The sequence below is a fragment of the Anser cygnoides genome, chromosome 4, assembly GCF_040182565.1.
Source record: "Anser cygnoides isolate HZ-2024a breed goose chromosome 4, Taihu_goose_T2T_genome, whole genome shotgun sequence".
Lineage (NCBI taxonomy): Eukaryota > Metazoa > Chordata > Aves > Anseriformes > Anatidae > Anser > Anser cygnoides.
The window spans coordinates 61,660,965-61,684,098 of record NC_089876.1 but is presented as its reverse complement, the minus strand read 5'-3'; the positions used below and the strand labels follow the sequence as shown (position 1 = coordinate 61,684,098).

General features: G+C 39.8%; 1 long non-coding RNA gene across 2 annotated transcripts; it reads left to right on the top strand.

The window, feature by feature from the left end:
• Window positions 1-203: 203 nt before the first annotated feature.
• Window positions 204-21,267, top strand: LOC106035215 (uncharacterized). Of its 2 annotated transcripts, none has more exons than XR_001206619.3 (4): window positions 204-377; window positions 13,304-13,394; window positions 17,380-17,458; window positions 21,145-21,267. It is a non-coding gene; the product is annotated as an uncharacterized lncRNA (long non-coding RNA). The 2 variants fall into 2 exon arrangements; XR_001206618.3 differs by lacking the exon at window positions 204-377 and adding an exon at window positions 10,843-10,911.
• The last annotated feature ends 1,867 nt before the right edge of the window (window positions 21,268-23,134 follow it).

Genomic DNA, 23,134 nt, shown 5'->3' with positions numbered 1-23,134 from the left:
TAGTTGCCTCTGGTTTTACCCGAGGGATGCAGCCATCCTTCTCTTACACCAGAACAGATACTTTTAGTCCCACCTTCTTAACAGATACTATTAGTCCTCCTTTTGGGAACGACCTCAGTAACACACATGTAATCAGGCTCCAAATTACAGCAGTCATTTTTAATTTTTGTTTTATCACCCAGTCTGTTGTTTCCACTTCACACCAAAAGAAGGGGTTTTGTGCCCCAAATGTTGTTTGCTTCTGATTATAGCGGCTGGTCAAATGAAGGACACCACCTCTATCAAATCTCATGGACATATACCCAGGCGCTCGCAGTGTGTTACTTCCCTTTGACTTCTCTTTTCATCACCTGCCAACGCTTACAAAGCTCCCATAAGTAAGTTCCTTCTGAAAGTAATACATGAGGTTTGTACGGTTATGTTAAGGTCTCTACAATCGCTGAAATCATGTCTGGGAGATAAAACTACATGTGTAACTTCTCCCAGTGAATGACCCGGGAGTTTGTTGATGACTGCAGATGACTTCTGCAGATACTCTGATTGGATCCAGAACCCTGCGATTTCTCACAGAAATGCTTTTAATTTTTATCTATATGCCTAACATGAGTAACCCCGTATTTTTGTCTGCAAGCTGTGTTGGAGTGGTTACATCTGCCATGTGAAATGAAGACAACAGTGTGTCTGTAATGGACTCTCAGGAGTTTTTGGCAGGTCTCCCATTTTGGAGCTTTGGGGAGAAGGAGGCTGGGAAGAGGAATGGGCTTGTTGGTAAAAGCAGTACTTGAATCAAGCTGCTGGTGCACGTAGATTCAAAATGTTTTTTTTATTGTGTCCCTGGCATACTGCCTTCCTGCCCGTGTCTTCACCCGCTGTGGTTTGTTACTGAAAGACACTCATCTCTTTGGTCAGCATTTGGGAAGTGGGTAACTTGAAGCAGGGCATTGCTGTAGGAGACAGTATGTGACTTTATGGATTTATTGACTTCCCAGTCCCTGGAACGTGCATCTCTGCAATTAGGGCTTCAAGTAAAAACTGAAAAAGCAGAGACTACAGAAAGCTTCAGGCAATGATGGGCTCCTTGCTGACCGCTTCTGATTTCTTAATGGAGCTAAAATCAGGGAATTGTGTTTGCAAAGGCTTGTATCCAGTCAGGCTGTGAAGGTCCCACGTGTCTTACCATGTGTGAAGAGCCAGAGAATATCTGTATTTCCAATTACTAGACTGAGATACCTTGTTAAACCGCTAGCAACCCATCCATTGCTTTCAACCTCATCCTCGCATACATTCTGTTTCCAGTTTTCACCTTTCTAGAGATTATTGCCTGACCTCTAGAAAACTTTTGGCACTGTCATCTTAGAGTTTTACAGCCAATAATAGAGTGGTTGTTACTTAGTTTCCTTCCTCGGTTTTGGTGGTAGATAAAATGGCTTGTTCTCAGTCAAAACATATTTTCAGTATATCCATATTTTGTACTACATAGTCTTGTCTGCAGACCTTTGGAAACTAAATCAAGCTAGCATCAGCACAAAGCAATTTTAGCAAATATAATTTTATTTGACTCATTTTATCATTAACTACTTTTTTTTTTTTAAACTGATTCTAAACAGTTATGTGTAAATTTTAGTAAAGTGAATAAGAAAAATAAGAGAGCAATTTGTGTAGGAATTAGAAACAAGCACAGAAGAAAAGAGTGAAGCAAAAAGAATGCCTGTCAGCACGTTGATCGCCCTGCTTTGACACTGCATGCTAAGTTATTCTTAAGTGTTTTGGTTGTTCTGCGGTTTTATTCATTTATTTGTTTAGGCCTTGATTCTGTGGAGAGAAAATCGTCAGGGGGGTCCCTATTGTTTTCTTAGCTCTGGTTATTTAACTTGACAACTTTATTTGTGATATATTAGTTTTTGACTGCTTAACTGTGCAACCTTAGCATATGGGGAGTATTTGTATACTCTTGTCAAAGCAGGTCTGTATGCATTGATTTACCATTACCAGCACTTCAAAAATCTCAAATACTTTCCTGGGAGGGAAGATAGGAGGGGAGAAGGTAATATTTTAGTATCTTAGAAAGCAAAGATGTCTTGACCACTCGTGGTTAAGAGTATAAAGTTTTCAAAGTTCAACATTTTCAGTAGTTATCTAAGGCAATTGTCATTTTTCTTGTTAACTTTTAAAAAACAAAAGCAAGTCAAAGCAGTTTGTATTTTAAAATATGTGTTTAGATTACATGATGGAAGTGCATGAGCTTTATACTTTCCTACTTGTCCACCAGATGCTGCTATAACCACAAAAATAAGTGCAGATTAAGAAATCTCTCTCAAAAAAAAAAAAAAAAGAGTAGTTTTATTTTCATTACAGATCACCCTTACATATCCTGATCCCAGAAAGAATTACACACATACTTACATTTTTGCACTGGGGATAGTCCCAATGAGTTCAATTAAGCAACTCAACGTGTAAAGTGAAGCATGTCCATAAGCTTTCTTAGTATGAAGCCGTATCAATTGTGTTTGCTGTTTTAATTTCCACGTTGTAAAGAGACGGAGGAACAGGCAGAGGGACAGAGGCCATAAATTTCTAATTTTAAATGAAAATTAGCCTCCCCAAATATGAAATATACCTTTTTATTAACAGATATATTTTTATTTACAATTGACCTATTTTAGGTTTCTTTTTTAATTTATCGACGCCAGCAACAAACAGGCATCACTACCATATATATAGAAGACAGTGAAATCTTTTCCTGCAGGGCAAAGCAATGCCCTCAATCAGAGAACTGTATCTAAAATGGTGCCACTTTAGAAAAGCCATTTAAACTCTAATTTGCTAGTTAGTATTTTTGAAATTAAAACATTTCCAAAATGTGCTGACTATAACTGTTTAAAAAAATAGAGCAGTCCATTTTCCTTATGGCAATGGAAATAAATGGAGCCTTTGTGTTTGCTAAACGTAGAAAACAAATCACTTTTTTAATGACTGGATTTTCCTGCCAGCTTGGAATTTGCCGCATGTGCATTTTATTTTGAATGCCTAAAGAGTGAAATCATTTGCCATCTCTCATGCAGATGGGGCAGATTGGCTGAGGTGTCATTTGCAAAATGTGCACTTTCATTGTTTAAGTTTGAAGGGGATCATTACAAACAATGTTTCCTATAGACACTCTGGACTGATGGAAGTGCAGAGCTGAAACTGAGTGTCCATAGATGTAGCCTCGTGTCCTAAGAGCATGGAGAAAGGCCTGGACCGAAACGTGGGCACTTTGGAGTTTTCTTCTGTCTCGTTTATTTATGTTAAGAGATAGAGAAATACCTTTCCAAAGCAAAGAAACTTGAATTAGCTCTCTTGGTAGCAGAGTTGACAAATAGTCTATGTGCTTTTTCTTGCTTTCATTTATAAGTATGGGGCCCTTGTGAAATATCTAAGCTGCTGACTGATATAACAGTGAAGATTGATCCAGTTTTGTTTACTCATTTACAGAAGGAGTGAAATCTGATGTGAGTTAGAACCAGAGCAACTACATTTTAATTTTTCCCAGTGGGACGAAGTACATACGCAGGAACGTTGCGGTGGTTTCTTGTAATGTTCTGCAGCAGTTGTGTGAGAGTGTTGATGCATCCCCAGGACATGATGGTGCATATCACAGTGACATGACAGATGTATATAAAAAGCTAATTTGATTCTTGGCACTTCAAATCCTGCATGCTGAAAATGCTTTTATTATGGCTTCTCAATGTTAAATGTGACCTGAAATTACCTTTTTTAAAACCTAAAATGCTAGCGTTAGGTTTTAGCACAGATGAGTAAATATTCTCAAAATGGCATTTCTACTACTCGTTTATGGTATAGTAGTTGGAGCGTTTGCAAAATAAGAAGGGGGTTCTGAGCCCGTCAGGGGCAGGATGGAGCCCCAGTTCACAGGGCCCCTGTGATGGTTGTGGCTTCTCAGCTGCTGCTCTGCCTGATCCCTCTCTCCCTCACTTTCCTCCATTCTTGCTCTGTAAAATTATTGTGGCTATGTTTTTGCAGGTAGCCAGATATTCCCGATGTCTGCTCCTCCAGATGTTGGGACCACTGCTCTACAGATGGCAGTGGGGGACAGTGCACTCTCCAAAGTCCCTTTCTGTTGGACAGTGGGGAAATGAAAGGAGAAATAAATAGGTAACCTTGAATGTACAGTGATCTCACACAGGCACCAACTCTGTATGGCATTTACTTGGCCTCAAGCCATCGTATCATCCTCAGTGCCTTATCATGTCTACTTCTTACACATTCTGGGATTCTTTTCCACTGGTTGCTCTGATTTTTATCCTTATTTACTAAGGAGGTTGTTGTATGTATACGAATGCATTTCTCTCTCTGCCTATTGGTCTCTGTTTCTGTATCAATATTTTTGAACTGGTCAGTTGAGTTCTAATTTAACAGATAAATGGAAGTCATGAAGATAATTAAACTCTGGTGAGTTCTGAAGGAGTTGTTAGGAAGAAGACCTATAACTTCCCTGATGGATGGACAGGCTACAGTGTGAACTCCCATATTAGAGATGGGAGAGAACCCTCATATGGGAAAGAGTCTGTGAGGAAAAACTCCTTGTAAATCATGGGACACTAATGAGTGAAAAATCAAACTGCATTGCTTCCAGTGCTTAAGAAAAAATTTATTGCTATATACTGTAATTTTGTTTTTTATGGGATGGAAATTTGATTCTGTAAGTTGAGTGTATTTGATGTTTTTTGACGTTTCCTGACAAATAACTAGCCTGCTTGATGCAAGTGTAGTTGAAAGCCCATTCCCCAGTCCACTGGTACTGTATTGCAGGTAGACTCACATATAAATTAAACATGGCAGGATTTTGTGGCAAGTTACCTGCTTTGTGCTCTGTGTTCCTGCGCAGACTTTTACCTCTCTGGAATGCAGTTTTGTTCTTGTCTCAAGTGAGCTTCCTTTCCCTTGTTATTTGTGGTTGAGTTTATGTCATTAGGAAAGCCCCAAGATCCACGGGGAAAGAAAATGAAGTGGGCAGTCTAGAATGAGTTCATATTTGCCATTTCATGTATACGGACTGTTGTTGTGGTTCTTTTTTTTTAGCCTATATATATTTTATTTAATTTAAATGTCATTTCTATGTAGTGTTTATCGAGTGCTTCAAAAAAGATTACTTCCTTTTTGCATTTCTTTTGCCACTTAATGAGAAATAAACAGGTGGTTTTGCATGAGTTTGAAGAGTAAGGCTATACTTACTTTCGCAGCTTTCCATCAGCAGAGAGCTGGCTTATGGGGGGGTGTACTTCCCCTTTCCCCACTGTTCCCTTTTGCTGATGGTACAGCTTATCTTTTGGTCAGACCAAAAGATAATTGGGAAACAACCAGCCAGAGCTCTTGTATTTTTTTTTAAACTGTTACTTTTATTTATTATTTTTTTTTTTAAAAGTATGTGACTTTGCTTCGGACCATATACTTTTCTTACCCTGTGTCCTATGAGACAACATGGATGTCCTTTATAAATTCAATGGGGATATGAATTGGCAGAGCTTAAAAGGAGAACGAATCGTTGGCAGGGTGTTCATTGTCAGTGCTGCCGTCCTCCCTGGCCGTAAAACTGTACAACTGTACTTTGTAAATTATGTTTCCTCTCCCCCAGGATTACCAGATAATTTCTTTCTGTATTTTTTTTTTCTAAAAGGACAAGTGCATTTACCCGCTATGATTGTTTTCATTGCCCATTTGAATTTGAAGAGCTATTCTAAGTGATTTTCCTCTCTTATCCTCCATAGCTCCCGATACCATGTAATTTGTCATGAATGAAGATGCTCTTCCCCTAAAAGGCAATTTTATTAATGCAGTGGTGGTGAGTGTGTTTTAAAAATGCTTTTGTATGGATGTAGCAATTGTGGAGGTAGGAGGGAGACCTGTAGGCTATTGCATACAGAATAGGTGCAGGCTAGGCAAAGGTAGAGAAAGCTTTTTGCTCTGAGGGAAATTCTGAGCTGTTCATTCTCCCTGTCCACTCACTCCCTTGTGAATGTATAAGATTAAGTGATAGTGGTTCCAAATGTGTTTTATTTTCCTTCTTGGGCCAAATATAAAAGAGAAATAAATACACTTAACTTCTGCATATTTGTGGCAGCCTAACTCAGACTGTCATACTTGTTTTTCATCCAAAGAGCCTCCAAACTGTAACAATATTTATTAGGTTTTGAAGCAGCTAAAGAGATGAAAGGCAATTTTAGAAATTTTAAGAAATATTTACCTTAATCAGGACCATGATCAGTATCTAGCTGTTCTTTTGTTATTAATTTTGCACGGATATCTAGTAAGTCTGGTTTGCCCAGCTTTTTGTGTTATGCTTTCTAAAAGCAGCACAAGCAGAACAAAACAGGTCCTGAGTTTACACTCATCCTTCCTTTTTAACATTAGGAAATAAAGTTCCTAAGCCATAACACAGTGTATGGAAACTGTTTTGCAATGAGGCAGCCAGAGATGGCAGCATTCTCCATTCTAATGCAGCTTGACTTTTTTTTTTTTTTTTAAGTTTCAGTAATTTGAGTGAATGAGTAATGTCAGACTTTTAACTTCCACCGAAAAAATACAACACAAAGCAGGGTTCCTGTCCTTCACGTTTATGAAGAAGACATAAAACCTGATTGTAAGAGTGTAAAACTTTGAAAGGCAGAACAAAAGACAACCACATGTATTGTGTTTTTAAAAATACTGCTTTTATATGCCATTGCTGTGAGGTTTTTTTTTGGTCTGACTAATGATTGTTGAGTGCTTTGAGTTGGCAACATCTGTTGGCTTGTGTCCTGTCACAGCAGGTAAGTGAGTGGGAGTTGAAACTGCTGATCTTCCCACACTGTGGTCCTGAGAGAAAATGAGAGAGAACATTTCAGCATGCATCACCTGCTTTCAGACTCTTTTCCCCACAAAGTACCATCAGATACATCAGTGTTTTGCTTACAGTCTAGGCGCAGCACAAAATATTTTTTCCCAATTAAGCTTTGTTTTGCTGAAGGGGTCTCTCCTGCTCCTGAAAATCCCAAACCTAATTTGCCAAAGACAAAAATAGCCCTTTTGCTGTCACAGCTTCATGAAACTATGTTGTGACAAGTTGTGATCTGGTTTAGATCATAAAAGGTGAAGTCAGGGAGACTGGCCAAGGTGTTCAGTGCATCCCAGCGTACTGTCTGGCTGGAGCGGAGTCCCAGGGAGTAATCCAGGCAGAGTTTTCTGGCATGTGCAACAGATGTGGTGTAACTTATGCAATTAACTTCTTGATGGAGCACTGAGCTGTATCCATACTGTTTCTTGACATGTTTGGGAGTCTAGAGTCCCTAGGGGGGCTGTGTGCGAGGGTCTGCTGTAACCTGTCTGGAGCACTAGACCTGAAATTCTCCCATGCCTGCCTTGGATGCTTATTCTTGTGCAATGTGTGTCAGTCAGATCCGGTTGCGTTGTGCTCCAGGGGAAAAATTTAGCACTGGTAGGGCCCTGTGTTGCCATTGTCTTTGCAGATGACCAAAATCTAGCTCAGGTTTCATCCCTGCCTGAGGTATCTAGAATTGCATATCTCAGAGGTATGAAATGTCTGGCTCTGCCAGACCCATGGCTGGAACTCCCAAGTGTCCAGCAGAAAGCCTGAAGCGGCCCAGTTAAAAGGGAATAATGTCCTGCCCAGGCCTCAGCGACAGGAGTGGGCAATCCACGGTCAGACATGTTGGCCACGTGCACCATAGCCATACACCTCATCGTCCCCTGGAGACAGGGCCATTGCTCTGTCCTGAGTGAGGCAAATGGAAGGCGAGTGCAGCTGGCTGAAGTTAGAGCAAAAAAAGGAAAAGAGCGGCAGTTTGTTTTTTTTCCCCTCACGAGTAGCGTGAAATCCAGAGAATAGGCTTGTGTTGTTTAAGTCGAGCAGCTTTGTTAGTCTAAAAATTATTTTGGTAGTCTCGTGGTGTGAGGCAAGAAGTGAGGCCTGCAAGCTAGGCCACCCGTCATGGCCCCTCGGTGCTCCCCTGCTGCACCGGGACGTTGAGGAGAGGAGAGAATGTTTATGTGCAGGTCAGGGCTTCTTCTTGAGGGCCGACGGAGCATGTGAAGACAGCCCTTCCTGGTAGCAGTGTCTAGTAGTCAAGGTTCACAGCCATGTAATATTTTCAAATGTTGTTTGAAACGCTGTTCAAAGTAGTTCACAGTAGTTTATTGCAGCAGTCTGGAAAGCTTCAGTGTCAGTTCAGGCTAACCGTACTCCTGTGTCACGCCTGGGTTATGGCCTGAGGCAGATGACTCGCAGAAAGACAGCAAACATGAAGACTGAACACAGCATGACCTGGCTCCTGAAGGCAATGAGAAGCCTAAGTGCTCTGGCAATCAACGTGAGGCTAAGGCAACACAGTTATTAAGAAAGCAAGGCTTTGTGGCAATGTAAGGCCGAGATCACCTGTACTCATGTATGCAAATAGAACATCCATCCACAAATGACAGTGAAAACTCGACAAAGTAAAGCATGGAGAGATCCGTCAGGCTCCTGGACGCTGTATGGAACCTGCTTCCTTCCTTTATGTACCACTATTTCACTCCCCTGACCTGATGGCACTAGGCCTTTTCTCTCTCTGCTTCTGAAGTTGTGGGTGTTGGTAAGAGATGCAAAGACTGTTTGGAGGTGCCACCCCTTGTTTCCTCTTGTACAAATAGAGGCATATGACAGGACTCCCCAGCCTTGCTGCCAGTGGTAAGTGTTTTTGAAAGCATGCCTAAAAAGCAGTTATGGCTTCAAATGTGATGCTAGACTGAGAAGCAGTCATCCATTTGGCCAGCTCTGCTCTCTCCAGCAGATACATGCATATTAACAATGACTATCAAATTGACATTGTGTTGATCCTGGTTCTGTATCAGACTTCTAACAGGTTGAGTGCTTGGAGCATTTGACAGCTTTTGCACCTCACTCTACTCTGCCCTGCTGCTGAGCTTCAGAGTAAGTTAACTTTAAGCCTTGGTGCCAGTGACGCCCTTGCAGAAGGGCACATCAGTGTGGGAGTGTGATTCAGATGAAAGCCATCGGGAGATGACCTTTATGTTTCCTGAAGGTACCTGTGAGTCCCCTGCTAGCAGAAGGAGGAAAAGCAGCTGTGGCATCTGGCATTTCAAATGTCCTCTTTGATGCTGGTGACAGAGGGCTCAGTTTGGCCGGATGCACAATATTGCCTTATGCCTCTACAAAGCCTGTCCCTGCAGAGAGGCTAGGGAATAATTTTGGATGGGCTGGTGACATGGTTTTGGCTACTGCTGGGGTTGTGACCTGCTCTTGGCATGAGAAATGCAATGTAGCCATCCTCTCAGGTGATGGCTGAAGGGTTAGATCCTCAGGGTCTTCTGTTTCTTCCCTTTGTCCTCCTGAAGGGTAATGAGATTCCTTGTGCCCTCCACATGCTGCATGCTGTGTGGTGGCTTTATTCATCTCTGAAATGAACTCTACCCACAGCAGTTTTGCCTTTAATCTCTTCCAATGTCCCATGGAAGAGTTTTGAGACTTGTTACAGATATCTTCCCCCACTCACTTTTCTTTTTCACATTGATTTGGCATGGCTTTTAAATATTACAATCTGAGAAGTAAATCAGACAGTTTTCTCAATTGTGTGCCAGTTTTTAGAGACTATGACGTGTCCATCTGGCTCAGAGACAGATTCCTAGTGCTGGGACCATGTAGTGCCTCAGGCTGTTTTCTTATAAGTGTTAGATGGTACTATGATTTTCTTTCTGAGAGCCTGCGTACTTTGGGGGGTACCATAGGATATGATGGACAGGTTGGGATGGAGACAGTGTCAAAAGGAATCCACACCCAGCTCCATCTTGCGGGCGAGATACTGGCAGCACTTCCAGCGTACCAGTGAAAACGATGTAGATCTTGAGACAAAACATTTCAACCTAAAATAGAAACAAGGAAAAGGAGAGTATGTGACTGGGTCAGTATTGCTCATATTTATGAGTTGCCGCAAGCAGCAGAGAAGTATTCATGCAGACTCGCATCTTCCCTTACTTAAAGGGAAGCTGTAAAGACAAAAAAGTGTTTCATGAAATGTTTTTAACGTTCATGCAGAGGAACACTGGTTCACCTAGCGTTTTATAAAATATAGAACTAGTTCTATAATATTTTATGCATCAGATCATGATTTAACAGGATAATGCGATTAGACCCATTTGTCTTTTCCTTTTTTTCACTGACTGCACAGAGAGGGTATGTATTCTGCAAAGTTCAGATTGAAAACCTGGTTTGTAGCCTAGGTGGAACCCAGACCCCTACTAAGCACGCAGTACTTTGCCACAGGTAGTGTGTGCGTGGTGGCTAGTGGGCTGATCGGTTTGTAGTTCCTAGGATCTTCCCTTACCTCTGCTAAAAGACCACTAACATCACTCTCCTCCTTCTTCTTTCTTTTTTTTTTTTTCCCCAGTGTTGTGCAAAGCAAAATAATGAATGTTGAATCAATAGAAGAATCCACAGTTTAACTGCTCTAAGGCAAAAAAAAAAAAGCAATTTAAAACTATAAATTATTTTTCTTAAAGCATTTTAGCAGCATCATCGTTCTGTGTTTTACTTGAAATATTATTTGGATCCCCTTCATGTGAAATGCTTTATTTAAAGCTTTTTCAGACTGTTAAATTAATAGATTAGTTTTAGTAGTGAACCAGTTGGAGTTAATCAATTGAGTACAACTGTACAGAGGCTCTGTAAGCTAGGCTGGATTTGAAGGGTTTAATTTTAATCATAGTCTGAGAGCTACAGCTGCTTCATGTTTGTTTAGTAATAGAGTTGATGAGCAGCTAATTTGAAAGGAAAGTGCAGACACAGGTGTGAAATTCCTCATGAGTATAAGAGAACTGGCTCTGGAGGCACCAAGTTGGTGCTGAACATATTGCACTATGGTAAGCCAATGAGTTTTTTTTTTTTTTAAATATTTCTAAAAGAGTACACTTGACTTAAATCCCTTGACCCAAACTTTCTGCACCTTTTTATCATACCACTAATGTGATCACTCAATATGTCAGAGACTGGGATTTGCTCCCCTGCTCTGTCTGGCGTAGGGCTTGCATCTCCTCATTCTAGGACTTGAGGCCTAGCGGCAGCACTGCTCTGAGTGGGCCTGTCCTTCTGGGGGCAGGAGGGATGTAACTTCTGAAGAAAGGCAGAACTGAAACCCCCTTCTCCGGCACTTCCTGCTTGCTGTGGTCTTTGGTGTGAAGTTGGTGAGGGCTGTGATTTGTGATCTTTTTCATGTTTGCTGTGATTGCACTACTGCTGCTCTCACAGCTGCTGTGAATCATGGCATTGCCTTTAACAGCAATCTAGATAACTTTATGTGAGCAGTCTGGCTATTAAATTGTGTGAGCTGAGGAGATAACACCTGATTTGCTCTGTTCCCTCTGCTACTAGGTTGGTAAACTGGAAAAGGTAGCTGTGGCAGCTGAAGGGGCTGCCCGTCACAGATACTGCTGACAGGGTTGGCCACTCAGCTGGGCTTTGGATGCTGTCCGTGGGCAGGGATTCCCTGAGAAGGCAGGACGTGTGAGATGCAGATGTCATGCAGTTGCTATTGCAGTGTGGACTTCTTTTGTGCAGCTAGCCTCAAAGCACCAATTTATGGCTGGCTAACACAGAAGAAAGAGCTGGAGAGTTTCAAGAAAACTTCAGAAGTTTCAAATAGCTGTAGCAGGCTTTGACTAGGGCACATATATATAAACACCAGAGCTAGCTTTCTTCTGAAGTCTACAGACAAACTCATATAGGTAAAGTATTCTTCAAATTCACACAGAAAGCAGGAAAATATTATCTAAGGCTGAGTCATTTTAATGATCTCTGTATCTTCTTAATAAGATCACAAGCAGAAATACTGTGCGAAGAGGTGGCACCAGTGTTGAAGGTTCAAAGCAATCACCAGACTGCAGATAATAAATCAGTTACCCAGCTTCTTTGAATTAATGAAAAAATGGAGTCTTAAAACTAGTTTACTAGTAATGAAAAATGTTACTAACGTTTCTATTAGGTAATTAGATGTTACTATCCATCTTTTTACATATGGATGCAAAAATGAAGGTATTACAGCAGTGACTATTTTGAGACTATGGAAGTCAGTGACAAGGTGAGGAACTGATGCAAGCAATATTGATTTTAGCATTCTGTTGAAATAATCAGATGCACTGTATCTCCCATTGCAAACTCATGCAGATCCTTTTGGAGTTCACCAGGCATTAAAATTAACTCTGTTTGAGATGAAGATGAATGAGGAGAGAGGCTTCCTTTTCCAATTTTAGGAACCTGAATTGCTGATATTTCTAATTAATTCAGTTATAAAAAAAACCAAACCTTCCTTCTGTGATTTGATACCACATGCTTAGGTAGTTTTCCAGGTGTGATTTAACAAGGTGAATCATGGATTCCACAGGGTCTTTGTATTGTCCAACACAGACAAAAAAAGGCAAAAAGTAATCCTTTTTGTCCTGCTCTCTTGATATTTATGGTTGCTATGGTTGTTGTGCTGGCATAGAAATGATTTCATGTTAAGAATTTTCTTCATTTTACAAAGATGGAAAAACTGATTTGGCTGATGTTTTAGTTTCACAATGCCTGCCTTTTGTAGAGAAAACCACCGTGTTGTGAAAGGCATTGGATGCAGTAGTAAGAAAAACATCTTGTGCCTGGGAGGCATTGTGACCCACCAGAATCAATCCTAGAACCTTATCAACTACAAGTAAACAATAAAATGAAACCCATTTATCTGAATGGGCACTACAAGTGTGTGATATGAGGACTGCACGCTTAACCCTGTCAAAACCAGCACAGCAGCAGGAGAGTTTGTTTTTCCCTTCCACATTGTCTTTTATTTTTCTGTAGGATGCTAGGCTTGGAGGGGTGGGGGCATGTGTCCCTGTGCACGTACATCCATGTAGTTGAACTTACAAAACATCTTCTACTTCAAACAGGAAAATTATTTTTAACAGCTTTATTTTTAAAGTTTTACAGAGCTAATGCATGAACATTAAAAATCATTGTTTTCAAATGATTTCTGACTGCTAGTGTAAAACTCAAAAGCAGTCATTGATGTTGTTGTAAACTTGTCAGTCTGACTTGCTTTACAGTGAGAAGGAAAGAGTAGATGGAGCCTGTGTATTTTTGAAAGAACATCTGAAAACCAGTTATGGTTTCAAATGTGATGCTAAACTGAGAAGCAGTCATCCGTTTGATCAATTCTGCTCACTCTAGCAGATACATACATATTAAAATAAGATATCAAATCTACCTTGTCTGTGTTCATCCCAGGTTTGTCTGTATCAGACTTTCTGCCTTGACTACAGCTTCCAACAGGCTGACCAGCTGAGGATTTAACTGCTTTGGCACCTTACTCTGCTCAGTAAGTTTCAAGTCAATTTTAAACTATCTGTAATTAGTTTCAAGTTAGTTTGGGTGTGACTTACAGTGATTGTGCTTTTACAAAGCCTCAGACACAGACTTAGCAGCACAGGTGCTTTGCACTATGCTGTTGGTGCAGTAGTTGCTTGGCTAGAGATTCTGTAGGGTCTTGGAATTTTTGTTAGCTATGACTGCTCCTACAGCTGGAATTCCTGGAGAGCTCGGGAGCTTGAATATGGAGAACACTTGTAAATTGCTAAATGTATTGGGAAAACTTAACCCAACTAAGGGGAAATACTTAGATGTTAAGCTGGATAGATAAGTATCTGGGAGATGGTTTAGAAATTATGGAAGAATATAGACTTGTGCATGTAAAGATAAGGAATACTCATTGGTTTGGCACCCCAGAACCAACTGCATATTTTCTAGATAAAAATAGTGATATTGAGGTGAGAGGGATAATGGAAAGCGAGCATGTAGATTGAAATGACTTTAAACAGATTAGAAATTCAAGTTATTAGTACACTCAAGTGTATTAATTCAAATTATTAGTACACTTGAGAAGGATTTCTGAGATAATCTCCATCTCAGAATTTTCAGAACTGTTGTGGTTCCACTTGGAAATATTTAAAACAAAGCAAAAGGGTCTTCCAGAGACCAGCAGAGTTACAAATAAAGAAGTATCTGAGAAGCAGGCAAAAGTCCTCATGAAAACTGCAGGTCAGTAAAAGTGACCACAATTGCCTTCAAGCCTATAGACAGAAATGCAGCTTGAAGACATGGAGTAAAATGGAATTAAAATGCTACAGTGGTTTTTGAAAGATAAATTACATAAAATTAACATTACTGCTTTCTTTGATCTGGTGCCAGTTTTGCTAAACAAAGATGATGTATCAGATCTTATCTATTGGAATTTCATTATAGCATTTGACGTAGTATCACCTAATAAATAATGGCTTAAGTTGGAGGAAAAAGGGGGTGGAAATCGTGAATTTGAAAAGAGTTGCTAATGTTTAAAATATAAAATGCCCAGTCTACCTGTCAAGATAAATCCAGTAAAGAGAGAGAAGGATGAATATTACTGTGTGGTCCCTGAAGAGGCCTTACCTGAAGTACTGCGTGGTCACCCATATTAAAGAGAAAATGAAAACTGAATGAGTACAAAGAATTGATTGCTATTAGAATAATGAAAAAGATGGAAGATGTCACGTCTCTTCATTTTTTTTTTTTCTTATACTTGTTTAGCTTAGCAAGGTGAAGGCTGAAAGGGAATATTAGTTTTTCTATGAATATTTTAGGAGGTAAGCAGAAGAGAAGAATTCTGTAAGGTAAGGTTATTTTTAGGATAGCTTGTGGTAATAGGTAGTGGGCAGAAATAAATGCAAGTGGAAATTAGAACAGTTAGCTGCTTTTAGGATGGAGCTTGACAAGTTCCTAGAAGGCACTGCTGGGTTGGTCACCCAAGTGTGGTGGTTTTGCCCTGCTAGGCAGCCAAACTGCCACAACCGTGCTCTCACTCCCCCTCCTCAGAAGAAGAGGGGGAGAAGACAGTATGCTGGAACGAAAAAAGGCTCACGGGTTGAGGTAAGGATGATTTCATTAAAGGGAAAAGAAAGAGGGGGAAATAAAAATGAGCAAAGTCTGTGTGGAAGCAAAAAGGGAAGAAAAACAATTATTCTCTACTTCCCATCAATGAGCCATGTTCAGCCACATCCCAAGAAGCAGGGCCTCAATACACACAGTGGTTGTTTGGGAGGACAGACGTTTTCATAACGAGAGCCCCCTTCTCCTTCCCTTTCCCCACCTTTTATTGCTGAGTGTGACACCACATGGTATGGAATATCCCTTTTGTTGGTTAGGGTCAGCTGCCCTGGTGATGTCCCCTCCCCACATGTTGCCCACCCCAACCTGCTGGCTCTAGGGGGCTTTGGGGAGTCCTGATGCTGTGCCAGCACTGCTCAGCAATAGCCAAAACACTGGTGTGACACCAGTGCTGTTCTAGCCTGATTTGCAGAGCATAGCACAGTATGGGCTGCTGTGGGGAAAGTTAACTCCAGCTCAGGCAGACCTGGTACACCATAACAGTAAGGAAATGGATTTAATGACTCAGAGTAAAGCCCTGTCCCATTTGTGTTCACATATGATTCTGATGGAAATTTTGACACAGAAATACCTCACTTTGTTCTCTAAAACATTTCAAGCAGACAGGTAGGCTTTGGGGCACTACTTGCCTTTTTTATTCTTTTCAGAATTTAATCAACTCTATCATTTTGATTTTGGCTATATGGTATAACATTTGACTTATTTAAAAGGTGGAAAACAGGTATGGCAAAAACTTTCATTGTCTCAGCTGTAGTAGCTGTTATTTAAAAAGGCATATCTTACTGCGTAATGCATTTTGGATAGACAATGAGAAGATTTTCTGGTTTTGCTTCTTGGTTATAACCAAGTCATAAACACTTGGGATGAAGATTTGGTACAAATAAAACACACTCTAAATTTTTTGATGCAAACGAAAAAAAGTAGTATAAATCCATAGATCATCTGTATTCGATTACTAAAAGTTTTGGATGAAATTTCAGATGCTCACTGAATATTTTGTCCCCTGAAAGTAAGTAGTAAATGTTACAAAGATGGTTGATGATGCAATTGCATGTAACGTGTAATCGTAGGCAAAACTGCATGGGAAAAAATATTTGTCAAATGATGTAATCCGAAGTAAATGATGAGTATGTTTCAATTAGAAGCATCTAATAAATGGAAGAATGTGGTGTGGCCAAGGAGTGTACAGGACTTGCCATTTTGAGGTGTTGATCTCTACTGCTCAATAGGAAAACAAAGATCTGCAATGGTGAAGTATCCCAAAACAGCCAGTCTGTAAAAGTACTTAAGGACCTGTGGTGGGGTGGCCTGGGCGAGCTGCCAGACCGCCCCCCAGCCGTACTTTCACTCCCCCTTCTCTATAGTTTCGTTGATGGGTTCAGCTTTGGTTAGGAGCAGGGCTGTTTGGGAGCTGGCTGGAAGTGTCTCTGTCCAGTTCCAGGAATAATAAATAGCCTGAAAACAAAATAAAGACAACTGAAGTATATAAGCATCCTTTCAACAGTTCTGAGTTTTGTTGGTGCTACCAATGTGAAAACGAAGAATTAAAATAATTAAGCTGTTAATATGGTCTGCTGTCTTACACGTTGCCATCCATTCCTAATTTGTTTTGTTTGCTTGCTTGTACATAAGGAGGTGATGAGCTATTTTATGTGAAGCTGGCAGAAACTGGTTCACAATTTGTAGTCTCTTCAGGTCTGAGATCATCTCTCTATGTGGTGCTGTAAGACTGTGTGGCACTTAAATGTGTACCAATAATATTAAAATAAAGGACTTGAATCCTCTTCATTGCAATGCTGTTAGTTTGCAAATGAATTTCCATACCCCTTCTGGTAAATTGCCTTTGAGATGGGGGGAAAAGCTGAGATGACTCCAGGCATTCACACAAGCACAGTATGGAACACATATTTTCCCAAGCATATTGCAGATTGAAAGAAGTTCTATTTTCCTCCTCAAAATTCGTAGTTTGAAGAGAGTTGGTATTAGAAGTCATCTAAAACTAATACAGGCAAACAGTGAGGATTTCACACCTTCATTTGGATAAACACTTTTTAGTAAGTCAGTTATCATGCTTATGAATCCGAACAGTTTGAAACACATGGCTTTGGTCTCTTATCTATTTTAAGCAAGCTCTTGTTTAAAAATTGCTCTGCATGCAGCAGCATAAAGTACACAAATTCTGAGTTAAAGGGAATAGCTAGTATTCTCAGGAGGATTACCCCCAAAAGCTCTAAGCTTTCGGCTATCTTATGGCACATCTGTTTTTTCAGTCACACGAATAAACTGAAATGTTTGGGTAACAGTTTATTTTTCAGAATGATTTGTGAACCTGAACTACAGAGTTCAAGTATCATTTTTATCTTTCACATTTTTCCTGTGCTTAGGTACCAAGTGAACAAAAATCACTGGTTACTTCCGTCTTTGACCTTCAGGTGAAAGAACTGAAGACGTACATAGACATGTGTAAGGCTTTTAACAGATGTTTTAAAGCATTATTTTGGAGTTTTTTTTTTTAAACGTAGCAAATCTGTTTTCTCCAAGCTGAATAGTTAAGACAGAGGCATTTCCTTTGCTCTTTTATCAAGGTAGGTGGAAGTGATTAGAGCAAATTCTGTCATCAGTACCTAGTATTATACTTTTATCTTCAGCCCCTAATAGGATGATTGTGTCAGCGCACACTCTAGGTCAGCCCTTGATCTCTTCAGGCAGCCCTAGGCCACCCATGTGCTCAGGGAGATGAGGTGAGGCAGAAAGGTTTTGTCAGGCTGAGGCAGCATTTCTAATTCTGACATGTTTGGTATTTTTCCGAAATTTCCAGCCTTAGGAGTCATTACAATCTGAGCTTTAATTTCGAGTGAAACTTCTAGTCCAGGAAGGAAAATTTATATTAGCTTTTTTTTCCCTACTTTTCTGGGAACTGATCCCAATTTAATTCTATATTTTGAAACTACTGCAGACCATATCAGAGGACCACAGTCCTCCCTGATAGATGGGACACAGCTTTTCAGAGGTGAGGAATTTGCCATGTCTTCTGACTAAAAACGTAGATCGCTAGAGACGAAAGGACTTCTGTAGAAGTAAAGGCTGCTGAAGGAGAATATTTTGATAGTGGTACTTTTTTTTGTTTGTTTGTTTGTTTTTTGATGGATTCAGTGCATCTGGGAACAGATGATGCATTATATTAACGATGATAGATCACAATTGGAGTGAAAATGCCCAAAAAGTGGACTTCAGATATCACTGGCCAGTAGAGATGTCTCATAACTACTCAAAAATATACTAATCAGTTTTGCCACTCCTAGGAAAGTGATTGGCACTGTACTGCCCCTTTTGTAGTATCAGAAGAAAAGGAGCTTGTGTGGAAGCTGGGGTCTTTAAAATTAGAAAATTTTCTACCTTTGTTTAAAAAAAAAAAATCAAAGCGCTTTTGATCAAAGCGGTGTATTTAATTTAGCCTGAAACAATTCTTTCAGATTTTCATGTGATTAAGTTTTTGCAATTTTAAAAATTCCATTCTAATTCAGGAACGGTGATAACTCTGACATCCTCAGGCTTGAGAGGATGGGAAAGCCATTTCATACGATATCTCTAGTAACTGAATAGTTCTTTCACATTTAAGAAGTGAGCTTACAGTGTCGTAGGCAAAAATTTGAAGCTCTTGGGAAAGCAGAATGGCTCCTCTTGTGTTAAGAGGTATCTTGTGGAACTTAACAGGAAAAAAGTGGTGGGATTTGTGCTCCTGATTTCAGTAGGAGGACAGAAGGCTGAAACAGAGCCTATAATGTCAAAACAGAAGTTCCCTCAGTTTTGGAGTTAAGGAGATAAATTAATGCAAGTTTGGATGTAATAGCTGAGAGTAGTTCATGATAAATAGAATGCTAGGCATCCTATAGGGAAACACGTAGGGACAAGAGCAATTAAAGACAGGGATAACTGTTATGAATAGATTGACAAAGAGATCAATCAAGAGTTGTGAAGAAATGTAGCGAGAAATGAGGAGACTGGAAAATGAAGCTATGGTAGCTGAGAAATATAAAAATGGGGTATGACTTGTGAGGATTTGGTGCTTTGGTCCCATGCAAGATGAGCTAGAAATACACCTTCCTTACAGTTTTACATACAGTCACATAACGTTTCATGAGCAGGAGTCCTGGACTAGACAAGGAGCATAGTTTGCATTTTTTTTCCCTCAGTGGGTGCTTAAATCTTAAAAATAAATCGAGGAAAAATTAATTATTTTGGAATGTTGCTGAAAGCAATCAAAGAAAGGAAAAGAAAGCCTTAGAAAAAATGGAAAAGGAGCTTGTGCAAAAGGTTGTCTTTGGAATTGCATTTACAGTACAAATTCAGCAGCTGACTACTGCTACTTTGCTTTTCTGTTAACCTATGTGTAATTTCTGTCAGAAAATTAAATGGGGGAGAATGGGTGTTTCGAAATAAATCATTTTCAAAGATTGAATGTTTGTACTCATCAGAAGTTAAGCAAATAGAGCATACATTTCCAAGTCAATTTTGGGGACTTGCATTCAGGTAGACATTAGTTACAGGTTGTTGTTATTAATAGTCAAAAGCCAACACTGTAGAAAATGCTTTAGCAAAAAGGACAAAAAAGTTTTCTGAGGTACTTACTATGTACTTAGACAATATAGAGTGAAAGGATGCATTGCTCTGAGTAGCATTGTAAATGAAGCTGTGGGTATTGCTTTAGAATTTGAAGATTTACTTCAGATTTTTTCATCTTTTTTAATGTTGGTTCCTTTCATTTGTCTGCTAGTTCAGTCTTAGCTTCCTTGTATTCTAGAGTGTCATAAGGTGCAGAAAAGAGGGTAGATGTTTATGTGAGTATGTGAAAGATGAATACAAAGGAAGAGGTTTTATTTATTTTTTGTTGTTGTTGTTCATAACTTTCATCTAGTTGCAGCCAACTTTGTCAAATACACATAAATTTGCTACACTTCAGTATTCCTGGACCAATTTCAGCAAATCTGTTACAGGAGGTGATTTAAACAAATGGAGACGAGCAAGACACAGTAAACATGATAAAGATTCAGCTCTTCTTCTGAGTTCCTGATTTACAACCAGTGCCAGCAGATACTTGTGTGATACAGTGAGGAAGGTTCAGTCTTTAATAAAAGTGATCCAGGCCTCTGGAAGGAATGAGATTTCGTTTAAAGACTAAATATTTCAGTTCAGAGCTAATTCTTGCAATGAATCTGAGAAATTGTCTCTTGTTGATTTTCTGTTTGATAAGGGTTTCTCTTTTGGCAATGAATTATCCTCAGAACAACCTTCGTTTAGTGCTGTGGCTATGCTTGGGAGTACAGTTAGAGCTTCTAAAATAAACAAATGTGGAATTTCTAAATCTTTGGTTACTTAAACACTGGCGCTTTATTTTCTGCCAGGGATTTGGACAGTCCCATAGCATATGTAGCAGAGCAGCCCTGTCAGAGTTAAACATTGCCAACGCTTGCTTATGCTGGCGATTCCAGCTGTGTGCTTCCAAATGGAGCATGCTGTGGGCCAAATACTGCTCGCTATGCTTGATAATCAGCTCTGGGCCAACAGACAGGAATCGATAAAAAGGCTTTTCAGAGCTAAACGCATGAATTGCTGCATCTTGATCACCAAGCTACAATTCTGCGACCGAGGCCTGTATTGACTCGTCTTTGAATGTGGCTGATGTGAATCAGGCACAGAAGGGCCTGCAAAATACACTCTCACCGCTCGTTCAGTAACAAGTATTCTAAACTGTTTGAATAATACAAACAGGATTTTGTCCATTGTTTACTTTTGTAGAACAATTTCAGTTAATTGATGTGAAAATCTCCCAGGGGCCCATAATTAAGCCATTTGAGGAAGCTGCACAGGCGATGAAATAGGCCACAGGAGGGCTGTGGACTCTGTACTTGTACAGCTGAGTGTCTCTGAAAACAAAGAGGGCACACAGATGAGCTGTTAGGATTGTACCTTGTAGTTTGTGTAAGGCAACCTCATTTTTTCACTAAGGCATCATCCGTATAGCCTGGACCTTGGGATATGACCGTGGTAATAATGGAGTGTTACTGCAGAGCTTTTTCATCCACTTTGTTTGCACACCAGTTTGCCTAGTGGTAATTTGATCATTTGCTCACAATCTGTTTCTCTTTCAGAGAAGGAACAGTACCTGTGTAAAGGGCAGTGTTGTGGTTAAAGGCCAGCTCACAGCTAGCTCTCTGTGCCTGTGAAGGCCTTCTCCCCTTTATCCCAACTGCTCCACATCTCCTTTTAGTATCTGGAAGAAATTCTGATGCTCGAGGGTTTTGCAAAGGAGACTGAACTTCATCCCCTGCGATCAGAGAAAGGCTATTCAGCCTATCCAAGTCTTTCAAAAGATCTCTTAAAAGCAGCACTTGAGAAACCGAGCTAAAGTAGCAATTGCTGCCGAATCATTTTCACAGCTGCCTACTGCTACACCCTGCTATTTTTTTCTTAGGCGTAATTTGCTGCTTGACTCAGGAAGAAAACAAAAGGCAAGTTGTGATGTTCAGCTTGAGACTCTGCTTTTAGATGTGCAGCGCAGCAGTATGTGCCTGTCAGTCCATGCATACATCCACATCCAGGAAATGTATGCGGGGGATGGTTTGATACAAACTCTTTACCAGTTGAAGATTGCACATGAGAAGCACCAAGGGGGAAACAGTTTTACTTACTGTATCCAGAGCAAAAGGGTCCTTTTCTGTGACTAAATCCTTTCCAACCTGTGCTTGACTTGGAGAAGAAAAAATCTCTGCTAAAGATATAGCTAAATGGAAAAGGGCAAAGAGCAGGATGAGATCTACTGCTTGAAGTGTACCGGGAGATAATGGAGAGAGGAGATGAAGCCATCTGTAGCATTTATTGCACTCAGAACATGTCCAAGTACTTCTGCTGGAAATTAGAAATATTAAGAATACTACAGCACCAAAATCCTGACTGTCTTCACCTAAACAACTTCTTTTTTGTGTGTGAAAAATTGTTTCAAACAAATTCTCAGTTTAAAAAAAAAAAAGATTGGAACGGAGGTCTATCCTTATAATTCCCAAACAACTTGGAATTGTTTTCTGGGAGGCTGTTGTTGAAAGAGGACTGAAGATGTCTAGGGCACACATTGTAAAAAGGAAGATGGAAGAAGGTCTGCCTAATAGGAAAGGAGGGAATACCATGTGTATCATGTGTGCATACAGTTACACTTGATTGAAAAATATTTCTGTAATTATTTAAACACTTATTCCTATAGCAGTGTAACTTTTAATATTTGTACTTATAGCATAGTGTGTATCAACATTCAGATGTGTAGAAACTAGAGAGGTGGCTTATGTTTTATGTACTCCTGAGGCACTGTTACATTCCTGAGTGCCCTCTTACAGGGATAAAGGAGGATTCTTAGCCAAACATGTTCTGTTTTAGCAGAAGGATGTGTCTGAAATAGGACATGCTATGGCAGTGAAGGTGTTTTCCATAATTTGTACAGGTCCTTAAAAGTTCAGCCCTGCTAGTGCTGGTTAAAGCAACCTTACTTTTTTTTTTCTTTCATTTGGGTTAGGAATGTTTTTAAATTTTTTTAAAATTCTTACAAATTTTAGGAATGCCATATACAAAATGGACAAAACACTCTGTTCTTGATGCATCCTTTTATGACCTGTATGCATACTTATACTTTTTTTTTTGTCCAGTTCCACTTCACCATTGAAATTTGATTTTCTGAGTCTACATCAATACATGAGACTTGAAAACTGAAATCACTGGGAGAGAAGGTCACCTGTTTATTTACGGGTCCAGTGTGAGGTAGAGCTTCTTAAATGTCACAGTGACTTGTAACTTTGACCATAATGTAAAGCTTCATCTTTCTTAATACTGAAAAGCTGTTCAGTTTTAAAGAGGCCATCTGCTTAGTTGTGCAGTAGAGAAACTGACTTCCATAATCGTTTTGGAGATGCTTCTTTTTCCGTAAAGTGAAGATAAACACCGGAATCCATTTTAGTTTGCTCTGTATGGGGCCCATGTCTGAATAATGGTAATCTACTCTGTGAGCAATATATGTTATAAATAGAGAAATTTTCTGGTAAAACTGCAGTGATATAATAGATAAAAATGTTACATAGGATCCATTTTCAATGGAGA